The sequence below is a fragment of the Spermophilus citellus genome (assembly GCF_964194105.1).
Source record: "Spermophilus citellus genome assembly, chromosome: 7".
Taxonomy (NCBI): Eukaryota; Metazoa; Chordata; class Mammalia; order Rodentia; family Sciuridae; genus Spermophilus; species Spermophilus citellus.
This window is the reverse complement of record NC_138188.1, coordinates 39754691-39764874: the sequence shown is the minus strand read 5'-3', so window position 1 is coordinate 39764874 and position 10184 is coordinate 39754691. Positions and strand designations below refer to the sequence as shown.

The 10184-nt window shown below is 38.0% G+C and overlaps 1 pseudogene across 1 annotated transcript; it reads left to right on the top strand.

Annotated features, from left to right (window-relative positions):
- The first annotated feature begins 8282 nt into the window (after positions 1-8282).
- Positions 8283-9330, top strand: LOC308652774 (nuclear speckle splicing regulatory protein 1-like; annotated as a pseudogene). Its single transcript has 2 exons — positions 8283-8361; positions 8616-9330. The product of its transcript is annotated as a nuclear speckle splicing regulatory protein 1-like (transcript).
- Positions 9331-10184: the final 854 nt, after the last annotated feature.

Below are 10184 nucleotides of genomic sequence, written 5' to 3'. Positions count from 1 at the left end.
CATCAAGAAGAGAAGCCTGGCCCAGTTCCCACCTACAGGAAGAGAAGTTAATTGAGCTCTATGACTGCATTTATTATTATTATTATTATTATTATTATTATTATTATTATTATTATTTTTAATGATTATTATTGGTATTTTTTAAAATTTTATTTTCACGTTTTGTTGTTGATGTTGTTGTTGCTCTTCAACTTTCTTATTAATGGTTTCAATTTTTTAATTCTTTTTATTCTATTATTATTACTATTATTTTTTAAACTTTAATTTCCATTTGTTTATTATCATTATAATTTTTTTGGTTTTAAATATTTATTTTTTCATTTTTTCTTTCTTTCTTTCCACTTTTTTTCTTTTGTCTTTTCATTTCGTTTCAATTTTCTTATTCCCCCTTTCTTTAATTCTACCTGCCTACACTCACTCTCTTTAGTGACTTCTTCCCTTCCCTTCTAATACCTCTCCTCCCAAGCATCAAATAAATTTATAAGAGTAGACAGTAACTCAGCAGTCAAACAGAACAAGAAGTATCATGAGCATAAAAGAGCAAGGAAGAAAAGGAGTACAAACAATGAAGGACAGCCTAAATATTCAGGAGGACCTGGAGTCATCAGAAAAATGGCCATATAAAGAACTCAAGGAATACCTTAGACAGATGGAATGGAACCTTAAAGATCACATTGAAAATGAACTACATAAACAGATAAAAGAAGAAGTTAAGCATCTTTATCAGGAGATAGAGATTATAAAAAATAATCAAACAATAATTCTAGAAATGAAGGAAACGATAAACCAAATTAAAAACTCAATGAGAGTATCACTAACAGAGTGGAACAAGTAGAAGCCAGAACATCAGATAATGAAGACAAAATATATCATCTTGAAAAGAGTCTACCCAACTCAGATAGGCTGGTAAAAAATCACGAGAAAAACATCCAAGAGATTTGGGATAACATAAAAAAACCAAACTTACGAGTCATTGGGATAGAGGAAGGCACAGAGATTCATGCCAAGGGAATGAGTAACTTGCTGAATGAAATAATTACAGAAAACTTTCCAGAAATAAAAAAGGAAACAGATATACAAATTGAAGATGCATACAGGACACCGAGCACACAAAATCACAGTAGACCAACGCCAAGACACATTGTTATGAAGATATACAATATACAGAACAAAGAGAAAATATTAAAAGCTACAAGAGAAAGGAGACAGATTACATTCAGGGGTAAACCAATAAGGTTAACAACGGATTTTTCATCACAGAAACTGAAAGCAAGAAGATCCTGGAACAACGTATTTCAAACACTGAAAGACAATGGATGCCAACCAAGAATTCTGTATCCAGCAAAATTAAGCTTCAGATACGACAACGAAATAAAAATCTTTCATGATAAACAAAAGCTAAAAGAATTTGTAGCCAGAAAACCAGCGATGCAAAGCGTCTTGAGCAAAACTCTACACGAGGAAGAAATGAAAAACAATAACCAAAACCATCAGTGGGAAGTGCCTCGGTAAAGACAGAGGACGGGGGGAAAGATAATCATGGAGAAACAAACTAAATTAGAAAAAAAAAAGAGATAAATAATCAAACATGGCAGGAAGTACAAACCATATATCAATAGTAACTCTAAACGTTAATGGCTTAAACTCTCCAATAAAGCGACATAGGCTGGTAACATGGATTAAAAAAACAAATCCAACAATATTCTGCCTCCAGGAGACACATCTGATTGGAAAACACATACACAGGCTCAAGGTAAAAGGTTGGGAAAAAATATACCACGCACACGGTACTCGTAAGCAAGCAGGGGTGGCCATTCTCATATCGAATAAAATCGACTTCAAGACTAAGTTAATCAAAAGGTATAAGGAAGGACATTATATACTGTTAAAAGGAACCATTCACCAACAAGACATAACAATTATCAATATTTATGCACCAAATAATGGCGCTGCGATGTTCATAAAACAAACTCTCCTCAAGTTCAAGAATCAAATAGACCACAACACAATAATCATGGGTGACTTCAACACACCTCTCTCACCATTGGACAGATCCTCCAAACAAAAGTTGAATAAAGAAACTATTGACCTCAATATCACAATCAATAATCTAGACTTAACTGACATATATAGAATATATCAACCATCATCAAGTGGATATACTTTTTTCTCAGCAGCACATGGATCCTTCTCAAAAATAGACCATATATTATGCCATATGGCAACCCTCAGTAAATATAAAGGGGTGGAGATAATACCATGCATTTTATCTGATCATAATGGAATGAAACTGGAAATAAATGATAAAAGAAGGAAGGAAAAATCCTACATCACATGGAAAATGAACAATACGTTACTGAATGATCAATGGGTTATAGAAGACATAAAGGAGGAAATCAAAAAATTCTTAGAGATAAATTAAAATACAGACACAACATATCAGAATCTATGGGACACAATGAAAGCAGTTTTAAGAGGGAAATTCATCGCCTGGAGGTAATTCCTCAAAAAAAGGAAAAACCAAGAAATAAATGAGCTCACACTTCATCTCAAAGTCCTAGAAAAGGAAGAGCAAAACAACAGCAAATGTAGCAGAAGGCAAGAATTAATTAAAATCAGAGCAGAAATCAATGAAATTGAAACAAAAGAAACTATTGAAAAAATTAACAAAACAAAACGTTGGTTCTTTGAAAAAATAAATAAGATCGACAGACCCCTAGCCATACTAACGAAGAGAAGAAGAGAGAGAACTCAAATTACTAACATACAGGATGAAAAAGGCAATATTACAACAGACGCTTCAGAAATACCGAAGACAATTAGAAATTATTTTGAAAACCTATATTCCAATAAAATAGAAGATAGTGAAGACATCGATAAATTCCTTAAGTCATATGATTTGCCCAGACTGAGTCAGGAGGATACTCACAACTTAAACAGACCAATATCAATAGATGAAATTGAAGAAGCAATCAAAAGACTTCCAACCAAGAAAAGCCCAGGACCGGATGGGTATAAAGCGGAGTTTTACAAAACCTTTAAAGAAGAATTAATACCAATACTTTTCAAGTTATTTCAGGAAACAGAAAAAGAGGGAGCTCTGCCAAATTCATTCTATGAGGCCAACATCACCCTGATTCCGAAACCAGACAAAGACACCTCAAAGAAAGAAAACTACAGACCAATATCTCTGATGAACCTAGATGCAAAAATCCTCAATAAAATTCTGGTGAATCGAATACAAAAACACATCAAAAAAAATTGTGCACCATGATCAAGTAGGATTCATCCCTGGGATGCAAGGATGGTTCAATATACGGAAATCAATAAATGTTATTCACCACATCAATAGACTTAAAGATAAGAACCATATGATCATCTCGATAGACACAGAGAAAGCATTTGAGAAAGTACAGCATCCCTTTATGTTCAAAACATTAGAAAAACTAGGGATAACAGGAACTTACCTTGACATTGTAAAAGCTGTCTATGCTAAGCCTCAGGCTAGCATCATTCTGAATGGACAAAAATTGAAGGCATTCCCTCTAAAATCTGGAACAAGACAGGGATGCCCCCTATCACCACTTCTATTCAATATAGTTCTCGAAACACTGGCCAGAGCAATTAGACAGACGAAAGAAATTAAAGGCATAAAAATAGGAAAAGAAGAACTTAAATTATCACTATTTGTGGATGACATGATTCTATACCTAGAAGACACAAAAGGGTCTACAAAGAAACTACTAGAACTAATAAATGAATTCAGCAAAGTGGCAGGATATAAAATCAACACACATAAATCAAAGGCATTTCTGTATATCAGCGACAAAACTTCTGAAACGGAAATGAGGAAAAACACTCCATTCACAATATCCTCAAAAAAAAAATAAAATACTTGGGAATCAACCTAACAAAAGAGGTGAAAGACCTATACAATGAAAACTACAGAACCCTAAAGAGAGAAATAGAAGAGGATCTTAGAAGATGGAAAAATATACCTTGTTCATGGATAGGCAGAACTAACATCATCAAAATGGCGATATTACCAAAAGTTCTCTATAGGTTTAATGCAATGCCAATCAAAATCCCAATGGCATTTCTTGTAGAAATAGATAAAGCAATCATGAAATTCATATGGAAAAATAAAAGACCCAGAATAGCAAAAACAATTCTAAGCAGGAAGTGTGAATCAGGTGGTATAGCGATACCAGATTTCAAACTATATTACAGAGCAATAGTGACAAAAACAGCATGGTACTGGTACCGGAACAGGCGGGTGGACCAATGGTACAGAATAGAGGACACAGAGACTAATCCACAAAGCTACAACTATCTTATATTTGATAAAGGAGCTAAAAACATGCAATGGATAAAGGATAGCTTCTTCAACAAATGGTGTTGGGAAAACTGGAAATCCATATGCAACAAAATGAAACTGAATCCCCTCCACTCGCCATGCACAAAAGTCAACTCAAAGTGGATCAAGGAGCTAGATATCAAATTAGAGACTCTGTGTCTGATAGAAGAAAAAGTTGGCTCCGATCTACAGATTGTGGGGTCGGGCTCAAAATTCCTTAATAGGACACCCATAGCACAAGAGTTAATAACAAGAATCAACAAATGGGACTTTCTTAAACTGAAAAGTTTTTTCTCAGCAAGAGAAACAATAAGAGAGGTAAATAGGGAGTCTACATCCTGGGAACAAATTTTTACTCCTCACACTTCAGATAGAGCCCTAATATCCAGACTATACAAAGAACTCAAAAAATTAGACAATAAGACAACAAATAACCCAATCAACAAATGGGCCAAGGACATGAACAAACACTTCACAGAGGAGGATATACAATCAATCAACAAGTACATGAAAAAATGCTCACCATCTCTAGCAGTCAAGGAAATGCAAATCAAAACCACCCTAAGATACCACCTCACCCCAGTAAGATTGGCAGCCATGATGAAGTCAAACAACAATGAGTGCTGGCAAGGATGTGGGGAAAAGGGTACTCTTGTACACTGCTGGTGGGACTGCAAACGGGTGCGGCCAATTTGGAAAGCAGTATGGAGATTCCTGGGAAAGCTGGGAATGGAACCACCATTTGACCCAGCTATTGCCCTTCTCGGACTATTTCCTGAAGACCTACAGGGATACTGCCACATCGATGTTCATAGCAGCACAATTCACAATTGCTAGACTGTGGAATCAACCCAGATGCCCTTCAATAGATGAATGGATAAAAAAAATGTGGCATTTATACACCATGGAGTATTACGCAGCACTAAAAAATGACAAAATCACGGAATTTGCAGGGAAATGGATGGCACTGGAGCATATTATGCTTAGTGAAGCTAGCCAATCCCTAAAAAACAAATACAAAATGTCTTCTTTGATATAATGAGAGCAACCAAGAACAGAACAGGGAGGAAGAGCAGGAAGAAAAGATTAACATTAAACAGAGACATGAGGTGGGAGGGAAAGGGGGAAAAAAAGGGAAATCACATGGAAATGGAGGGAGACCCTCATTGTTATATAAAATTACATATAAGAGGTTATGAGGGGAATGGGATAACAAACATGGAGGGAAATGAATTACAGTAGATGGGGTAGAGAGAGAAGATGGGCGGGGAGGGGAGGGGGGATAGTAGAGGATAGGAAAGGTAGCAGAATACAACAGTCACTAATATGGCAGTATGTAAAAATGTGATGTGTAACCGATGTGATTCTGCAATCTGTATTTGGGGTAAAAATGGGAGTTCACAACCCACTTGATTCTAATGTATGAAATATGATATGTCAAGAGCTTTGTAATGTTGTGAACAACCAATAAAAAAAACTAATAAATATTTTCTAAGAATCTACCAGGCACATAGTTATTCCCCTCAGAAACCATTGAGTGAATTAATAATAGCACATACTTTCCATAATGCTCACCATACACCATACTCTGTTCTAAGTGCTTTATATTCATCAACACGTGTAACCTTCAAGACAACCCAATGAATGAATATCGCTCTTACCATCATCCCCATTTTACAGTTAAGGAAGTTGTGGACTTACCCCAGGCCAGGCAGGTAAGTAGAACTCTACCAACCTGCCCATCCATGTGGCTCTGTAGGCTGTGCCAACTGGAATCTACTTTTCATCTTAAGGAACATACATTAGAAAAGGTGCATAGCAGTGAAGATTTAAGTCACAACTAAGAAAAACCAGAATGTCCTCGAGGCAATGTACAAGCTCCAAGTGATTGGTAAATCAGTGCCAGAAACTAAATTTGAAATAGCTGAAGTTATTTTAATAAGCTATTTGCTGCCCCCTTACAGAAAATGTTATGGGTTGAATTGTGCCCCACTTCCCTGCTCTGATGAATTTATCTGTTGTTCTACTCCCCAACACCTCAGAATATGAGTATATTTGGAGACAGGGCATTTAAAGAAGTCATTAAGGTAAACAAGTCATCAGGGGGGCCCTGGTCCAATCTGACTGGTGTCTTGATTAGGAGGTGGGTTAGGACCCAGGCACAAACCAGGGAAGGCCTTGGTTGACAGAGAGACAGCCAGGGAGAGGCCTCAGAGTGGAACCAAAGCTACCCACTGGGACCTCACTCAGCCTCCCAGCCCCCAACACCATGAGGAAGTAGATGGCTATCTACACCACCCAGACTGAGAAGGCTAAGGCGGAAGGAGACTGGAGAGTTCACAGAGTTAACGGAAACGTTAGCCATTTGCAGAACCAGAGCCAGGAACTTGAAGGAGGACCTGGGCCTCAACACCCCCAGGACATACAACTGATCTCTCCCCTCTCCTCTCTCCTCTCTCCTCTTAGGGTTCACTTCATTGTTATTTGAGAGGGACTTTCTTTACAATGGAGGAGAAAGCATGGGATCTGTGAAAGGACAAAAGTACAGCAATTTAGCTTCACAATCTTAATTACTTTATTTTCAGTTCCAGAATCAGGCAACACTTCATTCTATAGGTGGAGTTAAATGGCAGCTTCACATCAGCAAGATGGCGACTCTGGGCAGGCCACCTAGTGAGGGAGGCCCTTCAGAGCTGATGAGGAGCAGGCCAGGAAACAGACCACGCTGGGAATTCCAGTATAGGGTCTTAAGATTTAACATCTGAGCAGCCATCTTAAACCTTAACAGGCTGGGGCTGGGGCTCAGTGGCAGAGCGCTTGCCTCATATGTGTGAGGCACTGGGTTCGATCCTCAGCACCACATTAAAAAAAAAAAAAGTACATCAACAATTAAATTTTAACTGCCATCTTATGAGATAAATTTCCCTTTCCTGAACTTCCTCTTACCCCAACACCTCCCACCCCCATTAGTGACCTACCCCATGGTAACCCTAAGCCAATACCAGAAGGACATGACCCCTTGACTCGGGAAAGCCCCATGGTACCATTAACCTAAGCCAAAACCATGCTATTCCCACCCGCCTAGCTCTGACACAAGCACCCCCAGTCTAGCCCAAAGCATCACAGCTACAACTCCAAACCCCTGCCTCGCTAAAGCTGAACACCCGAACATTTGGGGTCCTCTCTCCTCTCTATAGAGAGATGGCCTTTATTTGTCAGCTCTGACAAATAAACTCTCGTGTGTATCTCTGCCTGGCCTCTGTCTTTCATTTCTTACTTACCCGTCTCTCATTCCTTCCTTTCCCTTCATCCAGAGGCTGCAGGAGATTCTGCTGTGACAGTATTTACAATGAAATGCAGAAGGAAAAAATAAGGAAAGTAATTCTAAATTGCTTTTAGGAAAAGACTGGAAGCCCAAGTATATTTACAATGGAGATCAGAAAAAGGGAATGAGAAGGAAGAATGGAAAATAAAATACAGAGGGAAGGAGAAATGGAAAGGGGAGAATTTCATGATCGAGAGGCATTTGTGACATCTTATTTAGAAAGAGAGTTGCTGCACATCAGATGTAGCCAAGTGGAAAGAGCTCGGTGAATGTGAGAGGCATCTACTAAATCAAGCAGTTGGGGAAGAGGAAGTACTAACTGCAGCTTTTGCGAAGCTAGGTGTGGGATAAGGGGCAAGAAATCAAGAGATTAATCCAATGAAGTGAATTCAGAGAACAGAAATGCATCATCCAAACCGGTGGAAGGAGGAGGAAAACCCGATGTAGACAGTGACCATGATGTTATGAGCAGCGAGGATGATGAGACAGGAGAAAATAAAATGAAATGCAGAAGAGAGAAGGTCACAGAGACCTCTAAGAATTACCCCAGGCATCACAGGAATTAAGCTCATTCATGGTCATCTAGTGAAGAAAGAGGACATGGTACCAAAAACCACACCAAAAGTTCCAAGTCAAGAGGACATAGAAAAGGGCAAATCCATGCCGAGAGAAGCAATCTGTAGGCCAGGGAAATTATTATTATTGGTAGTAGTAGTAGCAGCAGTAATAATAATAGTAGTAGTAGTATTTTGGTACCAGGGATTGAACCCAGGGGCACTTACGCACTGAGCCACATCCCCAGCGTTTTTTTTTCTATTTTATTAGAAACAGGGTCTCCCTGAGTTGCTTAGGGCCTGGCTAAGTGGCTAAGGTTGGATTTGAACTCGCCTCAGGCTCCCCAACCACTAGAATTACAGGTCTGCTCACCTGTAGTAGGCCTAGCCAAGTACCTATTGCTCCTGGTTAACCAGGAGAATTATTCCATTAACTGTGACCACCAAATAGAAAAGGATTCTCTCTGGCCTAGAGAGGCCAGTCATAGAGATTCCCATGGGAAGAGGCATGAACAAGAAGATATATTGAAGAGAAGAGGGCAGAGAGAAAGAAGCAACAGAGAATGGAAAGGGGAGAAAGACTGGGAGGAATATTCCTCTGGAGAACAAGAAAGAGGTAGGCAATCTAATGGTACCTTGAGAAAGAAGAGAAAAGCAAAACAAAAAAGAATACATAAAAGTGAGGAAGATACAGAAATGATAAGTACAGAGATAAGGAAAAAGAAGAAATAAGCCCTCCATCTTCAGAAAGAAATCAAGACAGGAAGGAAGGCAGCCCAAATTCTAGGACAAGAAATGAGTTTCTTGACCAGGAAAGATCCAGCAAAACAAGAAACATGGAAGAGGATAAAAAAAGAAACCAGGAGAAATCCTCTAACCCTAAAACATCACTGGGGACATAATACAGACTCACAGAGGAAAAGCAAGGGCAAGGCCAAGAACAAGGGAGACCACCGAGGCAGTGAGCAAGTTTGCAAGCAGAACAGTGAGGAAACTGTGGTATCAGCTAGAGAGAGGTACTTGGCCAGGCCAATGGCTGGGTTCATGCAAAGACTTGTGTTAAGAAAGACGGTGATGAATGTCTGTCCCAATAGGCAGATCTATGGAAGCACAGAGCACTGGGACTTGCTTTTGTGAAAGCATAAAGAAATGTGTTCATAATGGCTGGAAGGGATTTCAAAATATATTTTCAACATTTATTTTTTGTTTAGGTTTAAATCAAAAGTCAGTCCTTTTATCTTGAATGTTTAGTGGGATTTATCTATAACATTTCTTTATCAATCCCACATTCTTGGTTGTCTGCAAAAACCATAAAAGTGTGCTAAATTCCTCCCTATAACTACTTAATGAGGAAAATTGACTTCACTAAAACCATTTAAAAAAAAAAGCTCTCCTAATAATGTTGCTTTTGTTGCAAGATCTGTTTTGTTTCATAGATATATTTCAAATAAAAATGTGAATTTGAAAAGCAAAATAGAGAACATGGTTATACTCTGTGTCCTAAAGTTTGTATTAAAGTGTAAAGTATTGCTTATGTATCTTGTCTAAACTTCTTTATAAGTTTTTTTCCACAGTTTTTATTGGTGCATTATAGTTGTATATAATGATGGGATTTGTTGCTACATATTCATACATGCACTTGTCTAAATAATTTTTTAACCAACAACATAGTTGGCCTAAATGAAAAGTAAAATAGTGATATGAAAAAGAAAAAAAAATATATAGTGTTCCAATGAGCCCTGCAGAAGATGTCTGTTTTGTTATCAGAGAGGCTGAAAAAAGCGGATTGGTCATTTCAATTTACTTTTCTTGTAAGATGAGGACAGAAGACAGAACAAAAAGAAAATAATTGATTAGCTAATAGTAGATTATTTCAGGTCACTTCTTTGGGGTAAGGATTAAGGAAGAGGGGATTTCATTATCCTGCCAACTGAAACTGATCTATTTC